Here is an 11,796-nt window from a genome sequence, read left to right as displayed (position 1 = left end):
GTATTTTGAAAGTAGTTGAATATAGAGGAGGGTTTGTCTGAAATGTCGCGACATCGATGGGTGAACGAGTTTGTATCAACAACGTAACTTAGCGTATGGGCTCAGTAGGAAAAGTTCGAACCATCTTTACAAGCTTTGCTTTTCAGACACATTTCCTGCTTTCCCATGCAATAAAGGTGTAAGCTATTCAAAGAAAAAAAATGTAGCAATGAAATTCGGCGTAAACAAAGGGCCGTAAACAAGCACATTCCAAGATGGAGTAGTCAAGGGATTGAACATTGAGAAATGACTTGAACTTTTACGAGCGTGATGCAGGCAAACAATAGTGTTTTTTTTTCTCTGTGTGAGTCTTGTAAATGGTTTTTATGAGGGCCACACTTATCTTTATTGTTGCGACAAAACGCACGGGTGTAATTGTCATAATGTCAACAAATAAAGCGGCTAAATGAGCCATGTAATGAAGGCTCATTAGCTGCACTTTTAAATGTTCAAACCCTTCTTTCCAGTGGGACACTGCGTTCCGTCCATTGGCTCGATGCTTGACGGAACATTTTGTGTCAGCCTTGCTTCTCATCTTCATAAACATGACGTGCATTTTTGTTGTTGTTGATTTTACACAAGTTTTAGACCTCATTAAACTGACACGTAAAAGAGGGTGAAGACCGTTTTGCGGCTTTGTTAAATTCCCAACATCCTCAAGCCGGTGGACGGCATCCGTCTTTGTCATTAGTTCTTTCAAACCCACTTGCTTCGCGTATATCTCATAGCAACACTTGGACGCAACTTTCAAGACCCGTTTGTCAAATATTCCCTAACCGGCAGAATGCATTTTTGAATGAAAAAAAAAAAGAAAAAGACTTGACAGAATGGTGTGGCATCCACGTCGGATTTAGTAACTTTTAGAACAACAATTTAGTGGTAGAATATTTTATGCAGCTAACTGCGAAAGATAGTGTAATTTTATCTGCTGGAAAATGGCAAAGCCCATCCATATAAGGCATACGTTTTGCAACGGAGCCATCGTAAAACAATTTAGCAAAGGGTACAACTTGTTCTAATTCATTTGTTACTAATTTGAAAAGAAAAAAAAAGAACTTTCATGGCATTACGCAGCAATAACATTGAGTGACTGATGCCCGCAGAAATGCTGTTTAAATCTCATATACACTCAAAAGTGCCTTCAGGCCAGATCTGCTACCCTAATTAACAAACCTGCCAAAAGAACTTCTACCCCCTGAAAAAAAATGTTTCTTTCTCTTTCCGTTCAAGTGTAGTCAGTGGTAGAACATTTTTTTTAAATCAAAAGCATCGGTTTCAGACCAAATTCTACCTGTGCAAAATCCATCAAAAATACCATAGAAGAAATCCTCCACCAATGCGCAAAGTTGGACTTTCTGGTAATGAAAGTGATTGTTTGTTTGTGCGTGCATGGCACAAGCCAAAAGTAGTTGTTAGAGTAGTCACGATGCACAAACAGTTTTCATAGTATTCTATTCACTTGAGTTATTAGGAGACATTTTTGATAGAGTCCAATATTATATGGCGCTATGTTCCTCATTAAAACATACTGCAACATCTTTTGTTGCTTATTCCCCTTTATTTCAACGGGGACAGATAAACTGAGCTTCATTGCAACAACTGTGAGCAAGAAAAAAATTCATCTGTATTCCATTGAAGCAGCTGCTATTAAAACTTCTATTTTCATACAGTCTGCACTTTTTCAAAATGTTTAATTACACACGCATGGATAATTTCTGGCACGAGCGAGCGCGCTGGGGTTAGGGTGATAATGGCGCAGGAGGTGGGCGGTTTGTTTGTTGTCCTTTTTGCATCAATCCTGCGCATTACACAGCCGGAGACAATTTGATGCCTGTCTTTGTGCTTTTTTGACCCCGCTTGGGTTTTGCCGCATGGTCGCAGATCTGTTTTTACCATTATTTAAGCAAAAAAAAAAGAACAAATTGGGTGGGGCCAGGTCTGCCTTTACCAACAGTAGTTAAGGGTCTATTGTAATAAAAAAAATATACTGTATATACTGTATTTATACAGTGGGCCCCCGGTTTACGAGATGAATCCATTCCATGGTTGGGATGGAAACGCGACGCCATCTTTGTGACCCCGTGATGATGACCAATAGCAGACCAGCATCTTAGTGACATCAATAGTAAACCAGCATCTTAGTGACCCTGTGATTTTATGATTACTTATAATAAAAAATCTCACCTATTTAAGAGCATATGGGGGTTGAAAAAATAGTAAACCTGTTTTTTTCCATCATCCATACAACTATAATGAGGGCAAATGTGTAGATATCAGTGCACAGTCAATGTTTTTTGACTGGAAAAACTCATTCAAAAGTACTTGCAAGTACAGTATGTTCAAATATACTTCCTCATACGCCATAAATTGTGGGGAAAAAAAATGCCAAACAGAAATAATAATATAACCGTCAAAATTATTCATCATAAATCTTGATGTAATTTAAAGAAAAAAGGTTTAAATCTTTTTATCAAGTCAATGCTTTGTGGCATTACAGGGAATAATGCTATTCACATTTAGCCTTCAGGTACATTTGGGTGTATTCAGAATGACATTGGAACAAGTTAAGACAAAAGGCTGACTCCACATGGGCACTCCACGCTTCCGTAAAATTTTTAGTCAGCTTAGTCAAATTATTATTTTTTGAACCGATTGAAAGTTTTTCAATTCACTTCTATGGAGAAAATGGATTTGGGTTGGAAAACAGTTGAGCTTGTAATGGTTTGACTTTAGATTATTTATTTAGCACCGCAAGATAATGAAGCGCCATTGTGGTGGATGTGGCGCGATTGTGACTGTAACTGATAATGATAGGAACGACGCATTCGGTGTCCTCCTCCAAGCATGTTGCTTTTGCGATTGTTGTCCCCTTGCCAGTCGCTGTCTTTTACTGGCCTGCGGGTGTGGGGGGGAAGTTCCAGCCACGTCAAAAGAAAACCCATTCAAATCCATCAAAGTGGCATCGCTCATAAAAAGGCAAATAAAAAAGCTGGCTGACAATCTGCCCGGCTTTGAAATAAGAGCGCATTTCTCGGGCCCGGGCTTCACGTGTCCCCCAGGCGGGCAGCTGAGGCGGCGGCGGCGGCTTGGCCACGGACGGGGAAGCACGCCGATGGACTGTGACAAGGCCTTTAATCAGGCGCCGTCTCCTTGCCAGCAAATTTATGCTAATGGATGAGGCTCCAACGGGCAGGGTTTGATTACGCCTCAGCTTGATCTCGTCCACATCTGCCGCTTGCGTGGGGTCACTGACAAACACGTTCTCACTAGTCTTTTTTATTTACCAGGTCCGAGTCCTACTTCCTGCAACCTTGCAACGTTACACCTAGCCCGTACGTTTTTACGCAAACGTGAAACTGCCAATGCAAACTCCAATTTTATTTTTTCCTGATGTGGCAGTGAAAATAAAACTTTACTCACTCTATTTTAAAGTCAGACAAAATATCCATCAAAATCCTCCGTTGAGTTTATCGAAATTGGAACAGACTGACTGATATTTTTTTGTCAGGGCTTGTACCAATTCTGATTATTGCTGGTCAATGCAGCTAAGAACCAATATTGTAATTTTTATTAAAAAGGAAAATTTTACCTCTGAATTAAACAAAACAAAGGCCAAGTCTTAACTTTGTTGTCATGTAATAATAATTTTACTACTAATTATAATGATAATAATTAGGAGGTAATAATAATGCAAAATGACCGCTCTAAGATGATTAACAACAGGTAGATTTTACTGCTTAATTCATTGACAGGCAGCCCGGTATACAGTAATGGTATCTTTGACAATAAGAGTGAACGAATGAAGCTCTGGCTACCAAGCTAAAGAACGATTTGCTTCTTGAATTTAGAATCGCCCGGTCTTGTGCTCACGTACCAGCAAAAGTGCTAAGTGCAATTGTAGACTGTCTCACCTGTCAAAATGGAAACCACAATATTCATTTTTGTATTTACTAAAGGTTGAAAACCACAAAAGTGGAATTAGCCAACTGCAGTTCTCGCTGGCTCATTTGGTTCACGCATTGAAGCTTTGACCCAATGAACCCAGAACATAAACAAGATAGAGCTAAATATCTTCTGCACATACAAAGATAGAGCTTAATCCACCTACCTCAGAAAAGGTCAACAAATACAGTTTAGCGTCAAGCTACGTTGATTTTCTGGAACAGCTTTTACGTCATCGTTTGAATGTTTGTTTCTTACACTCAGTAACCAAAATGCAAACACCTGTTCAGCTCTCGGTATAGCGTCATTGATCATGTTATCAAGTAGCCTTTGTGAAGCGTGAAGCGTGCATCCCATTGGGCACTATAGGCACACCCCCACCTTCTACTGCACATCAAGCCGCTAAAAGTTAAACTGAAGTCAAAGCTGAATGAAAACAAACCTGCCTTAGCCTACAGCTGTGTTGGTTTTACGTCATAAAACATTCAACACCCCAGTAAAGCTCTCCCGCACTCACTGGAGGGGGTCCTGGAGAGCCCCACGTTTTGGGATGCTGCTCTTTGGTAAAGTAGCCTCCAAAGAGGACTAGGCAAGTGTTAGTTGACCAAACGTCTGCTAATAACTCCACATTCCAACCTCACATGGTTTGTCCAGATGCGATTCGGTATTTTGGTTTTCACAAGGCGGAAAACATCCGAAGCAGAAATTGGAGGACCGATTTCAGCAATAAAAAAAAAAAAAAAGGGTGGTGGGGGAGTGGGGAGGGGGTGCTCCCGATTCAGGAAACTGAGTCACTGTGGGAATGAGCGGGACTGAAAATCACACTTTTTTTTTTTTTTTTAATGGTTGCTTTTCAAAGTGGTGTCGGCAAGCTGAAGGTTGGGGTTTTGCAAATCTTAAGCAACAAGTGTGTATTGCCTTCTTCAAACAGTGCCCCAAGCTACATTTAGACCGTTTTTGTTGCCTTAAACATCTCTTAATGATGCTCGCCCAACCTCTGCTAACAATCAGCTAATTTCAGACTTGGTCATCTCATTCAGTTTTTTTTAGTTCTCTTCAGCCGAATCATAAAGGTGTTTGTCCCGGGGGACTTCCATAAGCAATAGTTCGTCTGCCGTGTTTTCTGCGCGTCGCTTCCGTGCGGTAAAGAAATTCCGGAAGATACACGTTGCGGAAAATCTGGCTCGCGGAGGGGCGTGGTTGCTGAAATTATGTCATTTTGACGCATGGAGCTGCATGGCGTATGGTGAACATCATGGGCAAAATCCCACGGTACGGCAAAAGAAGCGCAGTGATGTGGCATAAATATGCTTCTGCAGGGTTCGCCAAGAGGCTCGGCGAACCTGTTTTTGGTTAAAAGCAGAAGCCCCCACAACAAAGGGCCCATGGCCGGGGGAGTTAGCAACCAGTAGAATATCATTTTTCCCTGGTTGGCCTCCGCCGTCGGGCCCTTCTCGCCTTTCATTTTCAAAGCTCTTTCTGGGATGGCACGGGTCGGCAAAGAAGGAACGCTGCAAAAATGCCAGCCCACCCATTGATTAAAGAAGCACGGGACCTGTTGCAAAGGCACAGCTCTCTGACGGCTCGAGCGGCTTTTTGAGGAGCAGTCCCCGAGGAATGCCCTTTGCCCTGCCTCACATGACTTGACTAGCTATCTTCTAACTGAAGGCAGACTGAAGGCCTAGCTCCAAATGACCTGACTGTATCATACAAAACCTTATCATATCATCCGTAGCATATCAAGGGATGGAATACTAGACAAAGTCTTGTCGTCTTCACCAGGTCTTCATGCAACCATTCCACATCACCCACATATTGTACCATGTCATCCCACACCACATCCTACCATGGTGGGTTAACCCAATGAGTGTCAATTCATATCATAATTTTTGGTGCCTTGCAATATCACATCAGCCTTGCCACAGCATACATTGCCATTTTGTGTCCTGTCAAATCATCCATATCATCCATAGCAATACAGCATGTCACGCTACGCAACATCCCATCACATCAAACAATATCATACGTCATACCATTTCAGGTCAGGGGTTGCATAGATTGGTACTTTGCTTCCTGTTGGTTACAGAAATTATTCGTCTTCTGCCTTCATTGCCACTGATTTTAAAAGCGCCAGTTTGATGCTTCACATGGAAAAAAAAACAAATAGAAAAATGGTAATTTCCACTTTGGTCTCTTCTCTAAAATGCTTGCAACTGCAATGCAACCAGAATGACTTCCAAAAGTCCTCATGTTTTGAGTTTGTTTCACACGATGTTCTTAGGACGATCTGTTTGCGGAGGGATATAATTAGAAAACGCCACACGCAACGATTTTGAAAAGCAAAACCTGCACGCCAAAGCTTTCTGGCGGCCAGCCTTCAGACTTCCTCCTTTGAAGACTCCTTTTCAAATCTGCAAGTTGCTTTTTGTAAGGGGCAAAGATGTTAGCAGGCGCTCGCTAACGGTTTTCGGAGCACCGACCCCAAGGCCGCCGCCGCCGCCGGTCCCCATGGAAAAAATGAGCGTCCGCCGACTCGGAATCAAGGTCTGATCCGAGATAGATCCGATTCATGGAGACTTCATCATGTCATCCGGTTACAAATGAGAAAATCAACTGCTGGAAAAGCCGTCATTCCTCCAACGCCAAAATATCAAACGATACTTTTTAAAAGATTGGGAAAAGGACCTTAATGAAGACGCAGAATACTGTGAAAAACAGCACGCGGTATCACCTTGAGCCGAATTTAAACGTCAGCCAGAGGTTTTGCCAGAGAATGCCTTTACCTGATCATTTGATCCAGCTCGTGTTGTTTTTCGGATGAGCTCACCGTCCAATCCCTGGCCAGCATGAAAGCAAAGACAGATGAGGTTGCTCACCAGAATGGCGGATAGTCACAGGACGGCCCGTCATCAATTGAGTGCACATGCTCAAATGCCTTGGGAAGTTTTGGCTAGCAAAAACACGCCAAGAGAGCAGAGCTTCTTGACCAGGTTTTCCTCACATGTTGCATTCTTTGTCTGAATTTTCAGTCAAGTTAACAGGACGCGCCAAAATGCCTCAAGAATCTGTCCTCCAAATTTAAAGAGAAGTCAGACATTTTCATTTAAAGGAGCCATGTGAGAGCCAAAACATAAAATCTCTTTTTTTCACCAGCTATTTGGGAAATTTTAATCCATTTTAATTGATGTAATAAACTCAAGCATTTATTTCGAGGTAAAATTTATTCAAAAGAAATCCAAACCTTCGGAAAGTCAGACTTGGGATTGCGGATGTCATTTGGGGCAAATTCTTGGGCTTTAACCCACTGACCAGTTTGTCTGATTTATCACAATTTGGGAAGACATCTATATCACCACAAAATGGGAGAAAATAATCTCAGAAATCCATGCTTAAAGTTCAACAGCAAATCTGCCACTTGTGTCCATTTCCTTTAACTACATTTGACAATTCAGTCACCAAAGCCAGTTTAACATTAACAATGTAGAATTTTGTCAACTACCATGCGGAGAGCAACCAAAAATCTCAAAATGTCAAGGCGTAAAAGCCAATGCAAATTTGCTATGCTGCTTTGAAGCAGCAGGACATGCATCGTTTTGTCTTCGACGGAATAATAAACGCTATACTTCTATATTGTCTGTATGGTATTAATTAAGGAGATGTTGCAAATGTCAGCGTTATAGGAAACACTGTAAATGATACCTACTTGTCCACATTATCTAGCAAAAAAAAAAAATGGCAACAATGTCTTGCTTCATCAACAATAGTGGTCGACTGGGATCAGGAGGATTTGTTGAAGATTAAATTCCACGCATATGTTACAAAAGCTCTCGGATATCTCCCCTGGCATGGCGCCACTGGCTTCAACTATCGGGCCACCATGTTGCAGTAAAACGCAAAGCGCTGTCGCTACACATGCATACAATGTACATATTACTCTGATGTATGGACGAACTATTGTGTTTTCAATAAGTCATCGGCGTACATCTCGTGTGCTGTGCACATCTGTTATTTTTTGGACGCCTCATCGTGATCGGTGTAGATTTACGTCCGGAAGGAAGCGAGTCCTCTTCCTCTTCATCTTCGTTTTCATCCGTCATCAAAGCAAAAAGGCATGGCGCCCATGCTATTGATAACGACCTAATCCCTTCTGTCGCATACGCGCTTCCTGCGTTTCGCAGTCTGTCTGACACGCTTTTGTTGTGCGTGCTCACACACTCGTCAAAAGGATTCGAGCATGTGTTGTTGTTATCTCCGCGCCCGGCCCAGCTCACACATGGAGCCGGCCTGCGCGCCACTCGGCCCGCTTCGCCTCTGTGGGGTTCCTCGGAACCGGGAATAGGTCCAGGCCATCTTTATTTCTGGGGGCGGCGGGCTGAGCCTTTCATGGCGTCTCTACAACAGATGCTGTCTTGACTTATGGGCCGAAAGGGGAAGTCAATTCTTTTCTTTTTTTTCCAATAATTTGGGGAACATTTTGAAAATTAAAAAAAAATTCCGTTAAGTGGGATTTTGATGTGAATTCCAAAATGGCACTGTTTTTTTCGTAGTAAGAAGAGCCGGCTCCAGTTAAATTCATCTACAGCTAAGTGGCGTCATAAGGAAACTGCCTACTAATTTCTATGTTGCCAAGGGAAACTTTTCAAGATTTTCACAGAAATAGAAGCAATCATGGGAAGGGTCAAATTGACTGAGCTCAGTCAAATCAAAATGGCTGACTCCCCATGCGTTTTCCAGCACGGCTTCTGCATGTTTTTCGTACACCAAATCTTTTGTTGCTATGTGAAATGGGTTTTCTGAATCGAATTTGAGAAGCGCTTTGCGACGTTGGGCCGGCACCGCTGAGTTTCAGCTCGATCCTGGGCGAGGGTGCGACGCTCACAGGCTGGGATCTGCACCACACGTGCGACGAAAGCCGTCATCGGGGTGAGCAAAGAACAGTAATGACGAGTTTGTCGTTTCAAAAGCCTAACGGGAACAAGATGGCACACAAATGAGGGAATCGTACGCGGCATGTGTGGATTTATTAGCGCCGCTTTCTTTTCCGTCGGCCACATCTGCCGCTTTATTTGTTTCTCTGTCCATCTGTCACCACGAAAAAAACACGACCACACCAATTTGAATAAATGACTTTTGTGAATTTTGCAGCCGGTTCGGCGCTTGATCTTGTTTTGTTTTTTTTATGCATACTTGAAGATTTCTCACCAAATAATAATTTCCCCCGAATATTTTTCCCAATGTTACCAGTTGTTGAAACTTTTTCAATCACATGTGTTTGACACTGCTGCACCTTTTATCTATTTACTGGAGGAAGGCGGCCTTTAATCAAATAGTTTCCTCAATAATGTCAATCATTTCCTCCCATTCTGCTGAAATTACCATAAAATATGACAAAACACATTTTCATCAAGACAATATCAACTGCCTGGTACAACTCGCTTTAATAACATTAGAAACGTTTTTTTTTTTTTAATTCACAAAGAATTTACTTCATCGATTTTGTGGAATTAGCTGACAAAAATTATTTAATTCTGTCCTAGTCCTAATGACAAGCAAAAAGTAGTCAAATATTAATCGTGCAAAATAAACAAAAGCATCAATATCATAATAAAACATATCTAATTATGTAACGTGGTGTAATTAAAATATGCAAATATGCCATGCAAAAACTATGTCATAAAAATATGTTATCATAATTGTAATAGCAGTACATCAGATTATAAATGTGTCTTACAATACAAATACAGAATGTGACATGAATCAGCAAAAATGTCATTAAGCCATCCAAAATGAAGGAAAAAAGGCTGTCTCCGAATCTCAACAAGTGTACCGAGGAGGGAGCAGCACCATGAGAACCCTGGTCCCCCCGCAGGACCAGAAGGGCCAGCCACCTCCCCGCCCCCCGTCTCGTCCCCAGGGCCCCGGGGCAAGGCGGCGAAGCGGAGATTGGAGCTGGCACCTCCCGCTCGCAGGCGGGATGAGGCCCGGCTTGAAGGATGGCGGGGGAAAGCAGACATGGCAGCCTGACTTCCTGTTGCAGAGGATGCCAAATTACAGCAGAGCGGAATCGTATGTCACATCTCTCATCTCACACCCTTTTTTTAAGGGGTGGGGGGGTCTTTATCTTGCCATCGCTTCCGCCTCCAACTTTTGAAAGCATGATACAGTGGAGAAATATCATCCAGATGATGGCTCATACTCTTACTACTTTCTGCTGCTCTCAATCCTGGGGGAGTTCTGCCTGGAAGAGTTGTCAGCACGCTTCGCTTTGCAGGCACATTGTTCAATAGTACCCTCAAAATGTTGGGTGCGGTCACAAGAGAAAGGTTTTTATAAAAAAAAATTCAAATACTAATATAATACCATTCCGATGATAACCTTGGTAACGTCACGATGAAAAGCCATCGGAAAAGTACCAGTAAAAGATTCCGCGAATGGCAGCCCGTACGTTTGCGACATCGTCGCGCCCAGGTGAGCGTTGTCTCCACTACACACTCAACAAAAGCCAGCAACGTAACCTGAAAATGCTCATTGTTTCATGGATGTGACATCATTTCTTAAAACATATTCACATTAATGAAAATCAGAGTTTGGCAAAGCTGTCGTTACATCGGACCGCCGTTGACGTGATTTATGATGCCAAGCCTTGTAAAAATACATGGACTGAGAAGGACGGTCTGTACTGACTTGGATCGACAGTCGTAAAAGCACTTTGGTCGGTGCTCAGTCTGTGTATCCTTTTTTTCTGACGCTTCGCTCATAGAGCATGTGCAAAAAATGTGCAAGCGTTCTCCGAGTGCGGGCATTCCCTCGGCTGCGGGTCCGTTTGGCGACTGTTTTGTCCAGCTAGTTTTCATATTTACCTTTCAAAATCACGATGACTACAAATGCATATCAAATACCGGCGGCGTTCCACCTGGCAGGGTCAGACGCTCGCTTTGCTTCCGGAAAGCCTTGCTGGAGAAAATAATTTCTTTGCCCTGATTAAATGTATGAATTTGATTCCCCTAAAACCGAAGTGTAACATGAAGATCCCGGTTTAACTGGAACAATCCCAATTTTTGTCTCTTGAATCCTGTCAGGAGAGAGTTTATTAAAAAGGGGGACAAAGGCTTTGTTGGTATGCAATCGCGATTATTTTGTGCTTTAGGGATTGCCTCTTACAATCTAGAGGGGCAAGATAGAATTGGCTCTTCATTTTGAAAATCTGGTCACCTTAGTGCAGTGCTTCTCAAATACTGGAGCCCCCTTGGATGGATGACCCCAAAGGAAAGAATATGGTTTTGCCATGTGAAGAATATTTGTGATAAGATAAGGATTGGCATTTTTTTTCAGGCAATTTGATGCATTTGGCTTTTTTTTTTTTTTTTTTGCTCAGACAAATCTTTAACCTGTATAAATGCTGCAAAAAGTAGTTAACAGTTCTTGAAAGTTGGTTTCATTGCTTTTTCCTTTTGCCAGTGTTCAAAAGGATACAGTTTTGGGTATTTAAAAAAAAGGCAATTTTTTTTTATTTGTTTTTGGGAAGGGATGAGATTTTGTTTTTTCTTGTGAGAGTGTGATGGCACGGGAGAGAAAATCCACTCCCTTGTCACCCTCTCGTCAGCAGAATTCAATCATTGACGTACGCCCAAGCTAAGGCGGGCCACCATGCGCACAAGCCATCGGCCGCCTTTCTCCCTCTGGCTGTTCACATACTGTTGCTGCCAGATCTGGTTTCCATTTCTGGAAAACCATTGACAAAGAGACTCCGGCATTGGGTTGAGGGCGTGAAATAAAAATCCGTTGCTTGTAAGTCGATTATTGTGGAGGATATCC

The sequence above is a fragment of the Hippichthys cyanospilos genome, chromosome 5 (genome assembly GCF_059441005.1).
Source record: "Hippichthys cyanospilos isolate Australia breed blue-spotted pipefish chromosome 5, RoL_Hcya_1.0, whole genome shotgun sequence".
Taxonomy (NCBI): domain Eukaryota; kingdom Metazoa; phylum Chordata; class Actinopteri; order Syngnathiformes; family Syngnathidae; genus Hippichthys; species Hippichthys cyanospilos.
Note: the sequence above shows the minus strand (reverse complement) of the source record.